This window comes from Protopterus annectens, chromosome 5.part0, assembly GCF_019279795.1.
Source record: "Protopterus annectens isolate FY-2018-M chromosome 5.part0, PAN1.0, whole genome shotgun sequence".
NCBI classification, from domain to species: Eukaryota; Metazoa; Chordata; order Ceratodontiformes; family Protopteridae; genus Protopterus; species Protopterus annectens.
In genome coordinates, this window is record NC_056735.1 from 93,232,919 (window position 1) to 93,249,978 (window position 17,060).

Here is a 17,060-nt window from a genome sequence, read left to right on the forward strand (position 1 = left end):
CCCAATCCTGTAATGTAGTTAAAAAAGTCTGGCAGTTGACTTAGAAGAGTCTGACAGTTTGGTTAAAGGATTAAGGATCTGTTCACACCTGTTTCTGTGGTCCAGTGGTATAAGGTTTGATTCTCAGAAACTCCATGGCCTAACTGTGTAATTCTGAGTAAGTCACTTAACCAGACAGTGTTGTCAGACTGAGACTGAAAATGATCCATGGAGATCACTGTTCTACCAAGGAAAATAAATAAATACATAAATAAATGTATCTTTTAATTTATTCTCCAGATAAATTGAAATGGGTTTTGTTAGGCTTACATAGCTGTTTCATTCAATTTCATTGCTGTGCTTACAATACTCTTGAATACTTTAGGCAATCCACAAGACATAAGAATTAATGGATGGGTTGTATAAATATAGTTCATGGTGTCAATAGATATGCCCTGATATAAATGCATTTTATATATGGCATTTTTAATGTCAATAATAGTGTTTTCCACTCCTTACATTTCCGTAAAAGTATAGGTATTTTATCATTCAATAATGATTAAATAATCATTGTTATTCATGACAATTCGACTCTCTTTGTCAGCATTGTTTATAACAATAATGTTATTATTATATAGAGACATCAATACCACCCTTTCTGCTGCAAATATAGAACAAACAATATATTGAATATGTTCACTAAAAAAGCAGATAAATGTCTTTTAAACATGCCTTTTGAAAGGCAGTTACAATAGGATGACTCATTAGAATGAAACTACTAGGTTTCTAAAATAAAACACTGTCTCCTTCATTGTTATCAGGAAATATTAATTTCAAATTTAATTGTCTTGTACAAGTTGTAAGTTCAGGTAAGATGTCAGATAAATTATCATTAGGTGGAAGAATAAAACTCAAATCCTTATTTAAAACAGACACGTCTTCTGACATTAAATTGTCAGAGCAATAAAATATATTTTTTAGTTTAAATAAAGTTTAACTTTTACAAATAATACTGTATTTTTAAAACAAGTTTGTTACACAATCTTAACAATTGGCTTCTTGAAAAAGATCAAGTAATTTGTTGCCTTTTCACTGGTAACTGAGGAAAGCGTGGATATAAGCAACATGGCTTAGCCTGAAATTTTCATCTACGTTGTGTTTAAAGATATTTGTGTAATGGAATAGTTTACTGATGGGATTCAGTTAAAGATACTACTATAAGGGATGATATATTCAGCAGTTTGGTGGGAGCTCTTCACAGACTGGCCCACACTGGAAGCAAGTAGCAAATCTGACTACAGTTGAAGTGAAACAAATGCATGATAGTTAGAAAAATGGGGTAGTGACTAAGTTGCTTAATCTTTATTTTGTAATTTGCATTTAATTTTATGCCAAGATGATTCCCAGTAATACTTTTATGGTAATAAAGAAGGTTAATTTTATGTGAGCTAAAGGTCTTAACCACAGGCAGTTCAACTTTGTGGAAGACAGTGAAGGCCAACACGGATTGCCATATCATGTCAATGTTCACTTGCCAAGTTGAGGTACTATTCTGAACTGCACACTGAAAGTTGAGGTACTATTCTGAACTGCACACTGAGAGTCGAGGTACTATTCTGAACTGCATACTGAGAGTCGAGGTACTATACTGAACTGCACACTGAGAGTCGAGGTACTATTCTGAACTGCACACTGAGAGTCGATGTACTATTCTGAACTGCACACTGAGAGTCAAGGTACTATTCTGAACTGCACACTGAGAGTCGGGGTACTATTCTGAACTGCACACTGAGAGTCGAGGTACTATTTTGAACTGCACACTGAGAGTCAAGGTACTATTCTGAACTGCACACTGAAAGTTGAGGCACTATTCTGAACTGCACACTGAGAGTCGAGGTACTATTCTGAACTGCACACCGAGTGTTGAGGTACTATACTGAACTGCACACTGAGAGTCGAGGTACTATACTGAACTGCACACTGAGAGTCGAGGTACTGTTCTGAACTGCACACTGAGAGTCTAGGTACTATTCTGAACTGCACACTGAGAGTTGAGGTACTATACTGAACTGCACACTGAGAGTCGAGGTACTATACTGAACTGCACACTGAGAGTCGAGGTACTATTCTGAACTGCACACTGAGAGTCGAGGTACTATTCTGAACTGCACACTGAGAGTCGAGGTACTATTCTGAACTGCACACTGAGAGTCGAGGTACTATACTGAACTGCACACTGAGAGTCGAGGTACTATACTGAACTGCACACTGAGAGTCGAGGTACTATTCTGAACTGCACACTGAGAGTCGAGGTACTATACTGAACTGCACACTGAGAGTCGAGGTACTATACTGAACTGCACACTGAGAGTCGAGGTACTATTCTGAACTGCACACTGAGAGTCGAGGTACTATTTTGAACTGCACACTGAGAGTCGAGGTACTATACTGAACTGCACACTGAGATGCAGGTGTTCATGAATAAGAAATGAAGCCTGCATCAAAGATGCAGGACAGTTAATGGCTCAAAGATTTGTGTCTTTATGGTTGATGCTATGGAACACTTGAATGGACCTAACACAGTTAGAAATATATACCAAACTTGTGAGACAGCATTACAGTAGCATTTGCACTTTCCAGATTAAGCTTGAACTTTGCAGATAACAGCTAATAGGATACAATCTGGCTCATTTTCCAACTTTGATATTTCATTTAGTTAATCTACATGTTCACATGCAACAAAACAATTATTGTATCTTATACTCCAACAGATGCACACCCAGCCACCGGGATACAGAACCAGCAATAAAAATCCAAGTAACACACAAAAAAGCATATACTTCTGGTTTCTGTGTGGCAGTATAGTCCAAGTAACGACAGTTATTTCAAAAACATCCGGAAGAACAAAACTCTATTCAGAGGTATAAAATAATTCCTTTAATTCCTTTAACCACAGCAAGTAAGCGCTCTTCAGACATGTATAAACATCACTTGCCTCTCAAGATTTAAATAGTTCTACATACAATTTCATTGGTTGATTGCACAACTCAAACTTTGTCACAATACATCAGAATTAATACACTCAAAAACACTTTAAAATCGAGCATACCATACATTACTCACTAGAATATGTGAATATAAATTCATATTAACAATATAATATGATGGGTATATTGAAAATATATTAAAATTATAAAAAATATATAAAAATATATATAAAAATTTATATGTGAAAATATGTATAAATAATATATACTAAAAAATATGCCACAGATTAAAACATACAGATATTCCTAACGTTTGTATCTAAATGTGAGCATTGAACTTTGAACTTTATAATACCTAAATGAAATCTAACCATGAAACATGTATATAAAGGGGTCAACCTGTATTCACCTTCTAAGTTTCCTATTCCTTAAAATGGGCTTAATTTGTGTTTTGTTACTCAATCCAGGTGCATGATCTGCTTTGCACCTGATAATCCATTTTAATTCACATTCTAAGGTAAAATTGATGACATCTCCCCCCCTCGGATTGACAAAAATTTTTTGTATGACACGAAACCTAAAATGATGTGTTGAACCCAGGTCCTTACAGTGTTTCGCTAATGCATTAAAGTCAGACCCTATTCTAATGTGATAGATGTGTTCTCTAACACGTTCCCTTAATGACCTATTAGTTTTTCCAATGTAAAATGCAGGACATGCTTCACAGCTAGCTAGGTAAACGACATCCTTACTACTACAATCTGTTTTAGTACTAAATTTAAAAACATGTTTCGTGATGGGATGTATAAAAGTTGTGTTTTCATCAACATATATACACTGATTGCACTTTCCACATTGTGTTGTATTAGGGCCTCCCCTACTTATATCTTCCTCTTTCTTGACATTCTTGGGATTGCATAATAATCTCTTGAGGTTAGGTTTGTTTTTGTAATATACCCTAGGTTTCGGACCTACAACTTGCTTAATACTTTCATCTAATAGTAGTATTTCCCAATTTTTAGCCATGAGATCTCTTAACTGCACTGCATCCTTGGTATAAAACAAAGGGGCCCTAAGTTCTCGTGTAGTTGGTACATTACTGATAGCAGATGGAGCGCAAGCCTCAGAAAAGTATGGCTTCGCTATATTGCTTCTAAGTTCATTAACTTCTATAATCCTTTTTTCCACTGTCTCGCTATTATACCCTATCTGATTCAGTTTAACTCGTAGGCCATCTAACTCATTCATATAACCTTCAATGGAGGGATTGAGCCTGGAAGCTCTTACAATCTGCCCTTTCACCACGTTATCAAACACGTAGTGGAAGGTGCATGCTGTTCCTGTGTAAAAGTGTGTTCCTATAACACAACTTTCTGTGGACATATGTGTTAAGCATCCCATTACTCAATCTATTTAAACCTACATCTAGGTATGAGATGTTGTCCTTTGAGAAATTTAGAGTAAATTTGAGAAATGTCGTAGAATTATTCATAAGTTCAACTAACTCAAACAGGGAACTTGTATCACCTAGCCACACCAGGAAAAGGTCGTCCACAAACCTTCGGTATATACCTGCATGTCTCGAGAACAAATCCAGCTTATAAAGGAAGCTTTCTTCCCACCAGGCCATAACTAGGTTGGCGTAGCTATTGGCACATGAGGTGCCCATTGGAAAAACTAACAGGTCATTGAGGGAACGCGTTAGAGAACACATTTATCACATAAGAATAGGGTCTGACTTTAATGCATTAGCGAAACACTGTAAGGACCTGGGTTCAACTCACAATTTTAGGTTTCGTGTCATACAAAAAATTTTTGTTAATCCGAGGGGGGGAGATGTCATCAATTTTACCTTAGAATGTGAATTAAAATGGATTATCAGGTGCAAAGCAGATCATGCACCTGGATTGAATGACAAAACACAAATTAAGCCCATTTTAAGGAATAGGAAACTTAGAAGGTGAATACAGGTTGACCCCTTTATATACATGTTTCATGTTTAGATTTCATTTAGGTATCATAAAAGTTCAAAGTTCAATGCTCACATTTAGATACATACGTTAGGAATATGTGTATGTTTTTATCTGTGGCATATTTTTTAGTATATATTTTTTATACATATTTTCACATATATATTTTTATATATATTTTTATATATATTTTTTTATAATTTTTAGTATATTTTCAATATACCCATCATATTATATTGTTAATATGAATTTATATTCACATATTCTAGTGAGTAATGTATGGTATGCTCGATTTTAAAGTGTTTTTGAGTGTATTAATTCTGATGTATTGTGACAAAGTTTGAGTTGTGCAATTAACCAATGAAATCGTATGTAGAACTATTTAAATGTTGAGAGGGAAGTGATGTTTGTACAAGTCTGAAGAAGCCTCCGGGCGAAAGCGCTTACTTGCTGTGGTTAAAGGAATTAAAGGAATTATTTTATACCTCTGAATAGAGTTTTGTTCTTCCAGATGTTTTTGAAATAACTGTCGTTACTTGGACTATACTGCCACACAGAAACCAGAAGTGTATGCTTTTTTGTGTGTTACTTGGATTTTTATTGCTGGTTCTGTATCCCGGTGGCTGGGTGTGCATCTGTTGGAGTATATTCTGCATTTTTTATTCAACACACCGGTCTAAGGGAATGGTGGTGAGTCCTAACGCAAACACTGCCATAGAGTTACCTTATAATCCTGTGCCTTTAAGGAATGAACGTTTTCATGCTTGTGTGACCGGTAGAGACAATCTACTCCTAGATTACGAACCGAACGTTGAATCGAATGATGACGTTACACCTAATGACAATGTCCTGAAACTTTCTGAAGACCTGGATACGTTGGAAAATGGTCTTTTAAGGTTAAAGAAATTACAAATACAGAGACAGTATTTCGAGGCATGCCTAGCAAAAAGGACCATACCCCGTGGACTTCGGGTTTTGAAGATGCCTACGTCAGGTAATCATGTTCCTGACCTTCTTTATAGATGGCAACAGCTCAACATTGAGCTCAGCTTTAATTATATGAAGCTGCTCATTGACTTTAACTTACCGGAAGAGACTGAGCTTAGACTTAAAGTAAATAAAATGTTTGAAAGTATTAAATTGAACTTTCCGGGTGCTAACACTGATAGTAAGATTGAAAAAATAATTGACAACGTCTCGTTGATAGAGAGACGTATGTTAGAACAAAAAAAGAGTAAAATATTAAGGGACACGAGGGATTTTAAAAATTCCAACGTGTTCACATGGCCTAGACAGCGTTTTAACAGTCAGAATGTTAATAATATGTCACGGAATAGCTCGAACCAACTCCAAATAATTCTGTCAGTAATGTTGTTGATAATCTGCAAAACGCTGTATCTGTTTCTAGTAATTTGCACGATAATGTATCAGTTGGTTCTATGGTTGTTTCTAATGATTTTGTTATGAATAACAGCAATTCACTAGTAAGGAATAAGTCTGTTGAGAATGATATTATTGAAGTTGGAAGCCTACTAGGAAGTCAGGAAATAGAGGTGTGTCGAGTTGAAACAGGAGAATTGTCTGGACCCATGAATAACAACTCCGTAGATACGGAGCCTGTAGTGAGATCTAAATTAGGCCATAATATGACAATTGTGCACACAAAGCCTATAGTGGATAGGGCTACACGTACCCCTTTCCCCATAGCGCAAGACCAATACTTGGGGAGGAGACGCTCAGCAAGCAGGGGAAGGCAAAAAAGAAAAGTATCATACGAGGAATACCAGGGCCCCACATTGAAGAAAATGTGGGGGAAAACGAATCACTGATAGTTAATCTTTCTATCAGAGTTCTAACTGTTCATGAGACACAGGTCTTAAACAAGGGACTTAGTTTCATCCCTACGAAAAGAAGCAATGTAGTGGATTCAGTTATAGATGCTAGAATATTTGTAAGGAATGTGCAACTGAAATTGGACTTTGGAAACTCTAATAATGCAGCAAATGGTCCTAGCTTTCGTGCTAATAGCACTTACATTCCACAATTACACCCTATAATGGATGTTTTTTCTAAAAAATTGGAAAGTGACATACATAATTATTTTCAAAAGAACAAAAGTGTCAGATATAGGAATAACTTAACATATGCACAAAGGCAAGCCCTAAGAGACCTTAGGAATGATCAGACCTTAGTTATTAGACCGGCTGACAAGGGTGGCCCAACTGTGCTTATGGACACAGATGATTACACTTCCATTATGCTAGAACTTCTAAGTGATACTAATTATTATGATAGAATAGACATGACCATAGTCTCTGATAAGGTGTTTCAAACATTGTTTATGTTGGATGATCTACTTATGTCTTCACTCATTACGAAGGAATTATATGAATATTTAAAGGTTAGTAACCCTTTAATACCTATGATCCAAGGCTTGCCAAAGGTTCATAAGTCACAAGTTAGGCCACCAATGAGACCAATAGTGTCAGGCCAAGGTTGGATTACTGAACCACTCTCCATTTTTACAGAGCATCACCTAAGACCGTTGGTAGATGCTAATAGACATATATTGAGAGATAGTAAACAATTTCTGATTGATCTATATTCATATATGAGTAGACAGGATAACACCTTACCTTATTTGTTAGTTACTCTGGACGTGGTCAGTTTGTTCACTGTAATTCCAAATGAACTGGGCATTCAGTATGTACAAGAATATCTGAGAAAGCATTCAGATTTCTCAGATGAGAAAATTGATTTGATTTCCCTCTTTCTTGAAACCATTCTTATGAATAACATTTTTATGTTTGGTAATGATGTTTTCATACAGAAGGATGGCGTAGCTATGGGCACCTCATGTGCCAATAGCTACGCCAACCTAGTTATGGCCTGGTGGGAAGAAAGCTTCCTTTATAAGCTGGATTTGTTCTCGAGACATGCAGGTATATACCGAAGGTTTGTGGACGACCTTTTCCTGGTGTGGCTAGGTGATACAAGTTCCCTGTTTGAGTTAGTTGAACTTATGAATAATTCTACGACATTTCTCAAATTCACTTTAAATTTCTCAAAGGACAACATCTCATACCTAGATGTAGGTATAAATAGATTGAGTAATGGGATGCTTAACACCTATGTCCACAGAAAGTTGTGTTATAGGAACACACTTTTACACAGGAACAGCATGCACCCCAGCTACGTGTTTGATAACGTGGTAAAAGGGCAGATTGTAAGAGCTTCCAGGCTCAATCCCTCTATTGAAGGTTATATGAATGAGTTAGATGGCCTACGAGTTAAACTGAATCAGAGAGGGTATAATAGCGAGACAGTGGAAAAAAGGATTATAGAAGTTAATGAACTTAGAAGCAATATAGCGAAGCCATACTTTTCTGAGGCTTGCGCTCCATCTGCTATCAGTAATGTACCAACTACACGAGAACTTAGGGCCCCTTTGTTTTATACCAAGGATGCAGTGCAGTTAAGAGATCTCATGGCTAAAATTGGGAAATACTACTATTAGATGAAAGTATTAAGCAAGTTGTAGGTCCGAAACCTAGGGTATATTACAAAAACAAACCTAACCTCAAGAGATTATTATGCAATCCTAAGAATGTTAAGAAAGAGGAAGATATAAATAGGGGAGGCCCCAATACAACACAATGTGGAAAGTGCAATCAGTGTATATATGTTGATGAAAACACAACTTTTATACATCCCACTACGAAGCATGTTTTTAAATTCAGTACTAAAACAGATTGTAGTAGTAAGGATGTCGTTTACCTAGCTAGCTGTGAAGCATGTCCTGCATTTTACATTGGAAAAACTAACAGGTCATTGAGGGAACGCGTTAGAGAACACATTTATCACATAAGAATAGGGTCTGACTTTAATGCATTAGCGAAACACTGTAAGGACCTGGGTTCAACTCATAATTTTAGGTTTCGTGTCATACAAAAAATTTTTGTCAATCCGAGGGGGGGAGATGTCATCAATTTTACCTTAGAATGTGAATTAAAATGGATTATCAGGTGCAAAGCAGATCATGCACCTGGATTGAATGACAAAACACAAATTAAGCCCATTTTAAGGAATAGGAAACTTAGAAGGTGAATACAGGTTGACCCCTTTATATACATGTTTCATGTTTAGATTTCATTTAGGTATCATAAAAGTTCAAAGTTCAATGCTCACATTTAGATACATACGTTAGGAATATGTGTATGTTTTTATCTGTGGCATATTTTTTAGTATATATTTTTTATACATATTTTCACATATATATTTTTATATATATTTTTCATATATATTTTTATAATTTTGTAATTTGTAGTATATTCTCAATATAACTATCACATCATATTGCTAATATGAATTTATATTCACATATTCTAGTGAGTAATGAATGTTATGCTCGATTTTAAAGTGTTTTTGAGTGTATTAATTCTGATGTATTGTGACAAAGTTTGAGTTGTGCAATCAACCAATGAAATTGTATGTAGAACTATTTAAATGTTGAGAGGGAAGTGATGTTTATACAAGTCTGAAGAAGCCTCCGGGCGAAAGCGCTTACTTGCTGTGGTTAAAGGAATTAAAGGAATTATTTTATACCTCTGAATAGAGTTTTGTTCTTCCGGATGTTTTTGAAATAACTGTCGTTACTTGGACTATACTGCCACACAGAAACCAGAAGTGTATGCTTTTTTGTGAATTATTGTATCTTGACACAAATGTAATAGAAGATTTGCTGATTTCAAATGTTTTGAGAAACACTTTGCAATATGTACAATCCCATTACCTGCAAAGGAATTCAAGATACCAGACAAACTGCAAATGAAAATTATTGATTTGTAGTGAGATTCTACACTGAAAGATAAAATCACTAGTTTTTACACTGGAATTTTTAGTATTGCACAGATTCAGAATATCATAGGTTGATGTTTTTTATTCAAAGAATTATATCATTATTGCATGTTCTTATGTATACTACATTTTGTTTACTTTATACTTTATTGATTATTATAATGTGTACATGAAAATGTACTGTTACTCATGGAGCTTTTCTCCCCAGGCCTCTGCTGAAAAAGGACCTGTGTCCAGTTGGACTTAATAAATAAATAAATAAATAAATGGTCATGTTTGCAACAACCTATGTCCGTAAGCAGCTATCTTTTGTTATGGATCTAAGTCAAAATTAATTCTCATCTCAGAACTGCCAAGTTTGAGAAAAAAATAGCTAAGGACTCTAAAGACAACCATAAGGCATTCTTTAGCTATGTCAGAAACCTAGGAGGAAACTCCCAGATATGCTCAGAATTTGTTCAAAATGATGTGAAGATTACTGATCCTACAGACATTGCCAACATACTGGCTGACAGGTTCAGTGCAAACTCCCCCCCCTCCCCCCCTAAAGGAGAGATATCTATACCAAATGATTGTAGCCCCCCAAACATCTCTAACGCCCAGGTGAGAACTGCTCTCTCCAAGGCAAAGAACACAGCATCCATGGGACCTGATGGTGTCCCCGGCTGTGTGCTCCATGAACTCAATGAGGAATTAAACCCACAGTTAGGACAGCTGTTTAATCTTAGTCTCACCTCCGGATACGCACTCCAGGAGTGGCGCAGCGACTGTGGTCCCACTCCACAAAGGCGGTGCCTCCACCGACCCTGGAAATTACCATCCCATTAGCTTGACAAGCCTTATCTGCAAAGCCATGGAGAGGATCATAATGGATCTCATAAATAAAGACATAGGGAACTTGCAGACTTTGGATCCAACCCAGTTTGGCTTTGTCAAAGGCAGATCATGCCTTTTAAACTTGGTTGACTTTTTCAAACAGTCACCAAGGCCATTGACGAGGAAAGGCAGTCCATACAGCCAACCTAGACCTGGCGAAGGCTTTTGATACAATACCTCACTCAGGTATCATTGAAAAACTCATCAACTTAAATGTAAACCCATACATTACAAGATGGGTTGCAAACTGGCTGAGTGACAGAACCCACAGGGTCAGAGTTGCTGGTGCCATGTCAGACTCAAAGCCTGTCACAAGTGGTGTCCCACAGGGCTCAGTCCTGGGCCCACTCTTGTTTGGCATCTACTTTTCTGAAGTACAAGCAAACACAGGAGGGTTATGGCTGACAAAGTTTGCAGATGACTGCAAACTGGGCCGTAGTTGAAAACACATCCAACACAGATATCCTTCAGAAGGGTCTCACAGAAACGGATAACTGGTGCCAGAGCCATGGCCTAAAGTTAAATGCCAAGAAATGCATAGTCATACCCTTCGGGAAAAATAAGGTTACCCCTAGCTACCATATAGGTGGCAATCCCCTGAACACAGAAGAAGTTATTAGGGACCTGGGAACCCAGGTTGACAGTAGCCTTTCATTCGACACTCATATTGCTAAAGTAGTTAGGAAGACCTTCTACATTGCCCACCTTATCATGAAGGGATTCACATCTAGATCAAGGGAAGTCATAGTCTCCCTATACTCATCACTCATCAGACCAATGATCGAGTACAATGCCCCATTCGGAATGTATCTGACCCGACACTTGCAGCAGCTGGAGAGGCCACAAAGTTCCTCACCAAAAGGATAAAGGGTCTCAAAAATCTGTCTTATGCTGCCCGACTGAAAGAACTCCAGTTATATTCAGTTGCTTACCGCTTGCTCAGAGGTGACCTATGCCTGACATACAAGGCCATGTCAAACCCAGATTTGATGAACATGCTTCATCTCAAAAATCTAGATCCCTCAGAGCCACAAGGGCGGGAGACTTAAACCTCGACACGGTTATTAATAGGACGTGCTGGAGGGATAGATTCATCACCCAAAGACTCCCTATGCTGTGGAACAAAATCCTGGTTTATGTGAGGCAGAGCACCTCGCTGGCCTTGTTCAAGAGGAATCTTGACCAATGGATGGGAGATCGCAGATACACCCCAGGGGTTACCTCAGTGTCACTGCTCGACAGAGGCACAGCAAAATAATGGGCATAGTTTCTCCAAACTAAAGGGGTGGCGTAAGCCACAAAACTATGGGCTAGGCTTATAAATGCCCTCGGGCAGATAGCCTAGTATGAACCTATGAACCTATGAACCTATATTCCAAAATTTGTCACTGCTCAGTAATTTGTGAGTCATCAAGAAGCAGCTCCTAGCCACAGAATCAGCAGAAATTTTAAGTACGATACTAATACAATTTAACCAGTTTGTTTTATATCATTTCAAAATTACTTATCTTTCAGTAAAAGTAGTGATGAAAGTAAGCAATATTGAATCATTACACGACACTACAATATGTTTGAAATAATGGTTAGGGTCTTCACCTCCCAGGTGCAGGGTTCAATCCTGACCTGCAGTCAATTACTGTAAAGCATTTGTATGTTCTCACTGCATCTCTGTGCGGTTCCTCCAAAAAACATGGTGAGTGTTTCAACCTCACACGTACCTAAAAAACTGAATCTAGTCATAGGCGGCAGCAAAGATTCTACATGGTACCTATCAGTGGAAGAGTTGTATAGACTCACCACTTCAGGCATCAACTGTAGTACGCAGCATTCTCTGTATGGGAAAACATGGGTCACAGACTGTGTTCTGTGTCAAGGTTAGCAACTTGATTGTGTAGAAATCATCTCTAGATGATTTGAATGGGTATGAGTATTTGCTGGTGAGATAGGGCGCTATTCATAATTACAGCCTATGCTCTACTTCAGGGTTTTGACAGTGAGGAAAAGAAGAGCATTCAGGTAGCAGTTCCATGACCTACTTGACAAAGCAGGACAGCATGAGTTGCTATTGATAAAGAGGACATGAATGATGACACCAGGACAGCCAGAATGGGATATGAGGACTGCCACTGTCCACATAGGTGGGGGCAACATCAATCAAAAAAGAGAGGTCATTCTAGACTCCTGACTGACAAATGGTTTGCTTGCGGCCAACACATGCTTCTGAAAGACAGCCACAAGATCACATACAAGAGTGGCTAACATGCAGTTGAGATAGACTTTCTGGCACTGTGGTAGAGTCAGAGATTGCAAAGTGGTCATCAATGAAAGAGTTGGCTGGCAGAATAAACTCTGGCACCCACATATAGCTGCAAATAATGCTCAGAGAAGGCTCTAATGTCAATGAAGACTAGACTGAAGATTTGGAAGATGACTGGAACAAAAGGACAGGAGCTCAAGGAAATTACTCAGGGCTGTAGCACCTCAGGAAGAAAATGAAATAGGTGGAGTCAAAGAGGAATGGCAGTGCCTCAAAGCAGCATGTGTGAGGACTGTAGGAAGATACAGAAAACTGTTGAAAGATATGTGGGGACAATGGCACAACTAGTAATACACATGTCGTTAGTGCAGAAGGCTGTGGGTTCTATTTCCACAACAGGTAGTTCATTTGCTGACACTGTAGTAAAGTGATATAGAAGAAAATATAGTGGAACAAGTTACCAACTTCAAGTTATGAGAGAGGAAGTATGAATGAGGAGCTAAAAGCTAGAATCAGTGGGGCTCCAGCCAAATGGCACAGGGAGTCAGAAATAGTATATGACAGAAGAATCCCAAAGAAGCTATAATAGTGGTGCAGTCAGGACTACTGTATGGTACAGAAACACGGGGAGCAAAGGCAGAGCAGTTGAGAAAGCTGAAGGTTATGAAGATGAAGTGCATGAGATGGGTGGTAGGATGCACACTGTGGGATGGACAAAGAAATGAAGGCATCAGAGAAAAAGCCAATGTAGCCCAAATTTCAGAGAAGGTCAAACAGAAATGATTATGGTGGCTTGGGCATATGGGAGAAAAGCAGTATATGATTTGGGGAAGAAGCTTTGTGAAAGACAACAAGAAGGCAAGAGAAAACTGAAGACATCCAGCAAAATGATGAATGGATTGCGTGAGAGAAGATCTGAAATAGACAGACCTGACTGTCCAAATAGGTGGGACGAATTAAAAGAGGTGGCAACTGTTGATGTGACATCCCAACCCTGTGTAGAAAATGGGAAAAGGGGACCGATGATGTGGAGTCCGTAACTTGTATTTATTTATTTATTTGACTTTGCAGACTGGGCAAAAAACGTTTCAGTTGAGGCCTGGGGAGAAAAGTTCTAGCAAAAGGTACAAGTATATTTAACAATACTTAGTAACTACATTATACATTTACATTATACAATTACATTCAATGTTTACAGTTTCAGAAACACAATTTGATATATAACAAAAATATAGTAAGCATTGTTTTCATTGATGGGTACTACTGTGTCAGTTTCATGTAGGAGAATCATATGAACTGTCTGAATTAGTGAAACTGTTAGTTGTTTTATTCATTAAGCAGCTGAGAAATGTTGATATGTTGTAGGACAGCTAAGACTTGGCAGTGTAGAAGCCGAGTATAGTCTGGGTTTGATAATTCTGTTAGGCTGCAGTACAGCTAGGACTTGGAAGTGTAGAGGCCCAGTATATTGTGGGTTTGAGTAATCCTGATATGTTGTAGTACAGATGAGACTTGGCAGTGTAGAGGCCCAGTATAGTCTGGGTTTACGTAATCCTAATATGTTGCAGTACAGCTAAGACTTGGCAGTGTAGAAGCCCAGTATAGTGTGGGTTTGAGTAATGCTGATATGTTGTAGGACAGCTAAGACTTGGCAGTGTAGAGGCCCAGTATAGTCTGGGTTTGAGTAATCCTAATATGTTGCAGTACAGCTAAGACTTAGCAGTGTAGAAGCCCAGTATAGTGTGGGTTTGAGTAATGCTGGTATGTTGTAGGACAGCTAAGACTTGTCAGTGTAGAAGCCCAGTATAGAGTGGGTTTGAGTAATCCTGATATGTTGTTGTACAGCTAAGACTTGGCAGTGTAGAAGTACAGTATAGTCTGGGTTTGAGTAATCCTAATATGTTGAAGTACAGCTAAGACTTGGCAGTGTAGAAGCCCAATATAGTGTGGGTTTGAGTAATGCTGATATGTTGTAGGACAGCTAAGTCTTGGTAGTGTAGAGGCCCAGTATAGTCTGGGTTTGAGTAATCCTGATATGTTGTTGTACAGCTAAGGCTTGGCAGTGTAGAAGTCCAATATAGTCTGGGTTTGAGTAATCCTGATATGTTGTAGTACAGCTAAGACTTGGCAGTGTAGAGGCCCAGTATAGTCTGGGTTTGAGTAATCCTGATATGTTGTAGTACAGCTAAGACTTGGCAGTGTAGAAACCCAGTATAGTGTGGGTTTGAGTAATGCTGATATGTTGTAGTACAGCTAAGACTTGGCAGTGTAGAAACCCAGTATAGTGTAGGTTTGAGTAATGCTGATATGTTGTAGTACAGCTGAGACTTGGCAGTGTAGAGTTCCAGTGTAGTCTTTGTTTGAGTAATCCTGATATATTGTAGTACAGCTGAGACTTGGCAGTGTAGAGGCCCAGTATAGTCTGGGTTTGAGTAATCCTTATATGTTGTAGTACAGCTAAGACTTGGCAGTGTAGAGGCCCAGTATTCTGCGGGTTTGAGTAATGATGATATATTGTTGTATAGCTGAGAGACAGCAATGTGGAAGTACAGTATCTGAAGGGTTTGAGAAATGTTCATATATTGTAGTATAGCTGAAACTAGTAAGAGTAGCTGTGTAGTATCCTAAAGGTTTCAGTAATGTGGATATATTGTAGTATAGCTAAGAATTTTCAGTGGAGGACCACGGTATCCAATGCAGTGGAGTAATCTTGATATATTGTATTGTACCTAAGACTTGGCAGTGTGGAGGTACAGTATCCAATGTGTTTGAGTAATGCTGATATATTGCGGTATAGCTCTGACTTGGTGGTGTAGAAGTACAGTATACTTTGGGTTTAAGTACTGCTGATATATTGCAGTGAAACTGAGACATGACAATGTAGAGTACAGCATCCAATGGGTTTGAGCAATGTTGATTTTTGTAGTATAATTAAGACTTGTCAGTGCAGAAGTAGAGAAACCTATGGCTCTGAGTAATGATGTAGTACAGTATAGCTAAGACTTGGTACTGTAGATGTACAGTATCTTATGGATTTGAGTAATGCTGACATAATGTAGCATACCAAGACGTGGCAGTCTGGAAGTTCAGTGTCCTAAGGGTCAATATATTACAGTATAGCTAAGATATGGCAGTGCAGAGTTCCAGTATTGTGCAGGTTGGAGTATTGTTGATATACTGTAGTATAACAAAGATTTGGCAGTGTAGATGTCCAGTATCATGCAGGTTGGAATAATGTTTGTATATTGTAGCATTGATAAGACTTTGCAGTGAGGAAGTACAGTATCCGAAGGGTTTGAGAAATGTTCATATATTGTAATATAGCTCAAACTTGTAAGAATAGCAGTGCATTATCCTAAAGGTTTCAGTAATGTGGATATATTGTAATATAACTAAGACTTAATAGTGTGGAAGTACAGTATTTGATGGGTTTGAGTAATGTTGATATATTGCAGTATAGCTAAGACTTCACTGTGTAGAAATACAGTATGCTGTGGGTTTGAGTAAGCCAGTTTATTTGAGATCTTTTAAACTGAATTTAAAATTAAATCAGATAAAGTCATGCATATATGTTCAAAATATTGTTTTGATGATTATGGTTGCCAGAATGCTTTTTCTGCTGAGTTGGATATGCACGTGATACAAGAGAGACAGGGGCCACTTTGTGAATGTGAGAGCAAATTTTACTTTGAAAAGTTCATATAACACTCAGTTGCAAATACATTTAAACAGTAAGGGGTCTGCAGCCTTTTTGCTCCCTCTCATTGCTTGTTACTCAGTATGAAAACTGTTTTTTTTTTTTTGTGTTCCATTTCAGTTGGAAGGCACAGAGTGGTGCCAAGGAATGCAAAGTCACAGAAAATACACATTTAGCAATCCGTTCTACTGACAGAATGCATTTTGCTAACAACAAAGACGGCTTCTTTTCCTGAGACTTGGTTACATAAGAGGTTTGGTCAAACAAATTCAGTAATGAAAAAGACAATATAATTGTGTGAAGGGGTAGATTTTAAGTTGCCAATCAACCAATATTTGTAACAGAAGCAGCAAAACATTTGTTGATGTTTCTTATTTATTTATATGTGTAAGAAGAGAGTTATCAGGGCAGCATTTATTTGCCCTTCCTTTTGTTTT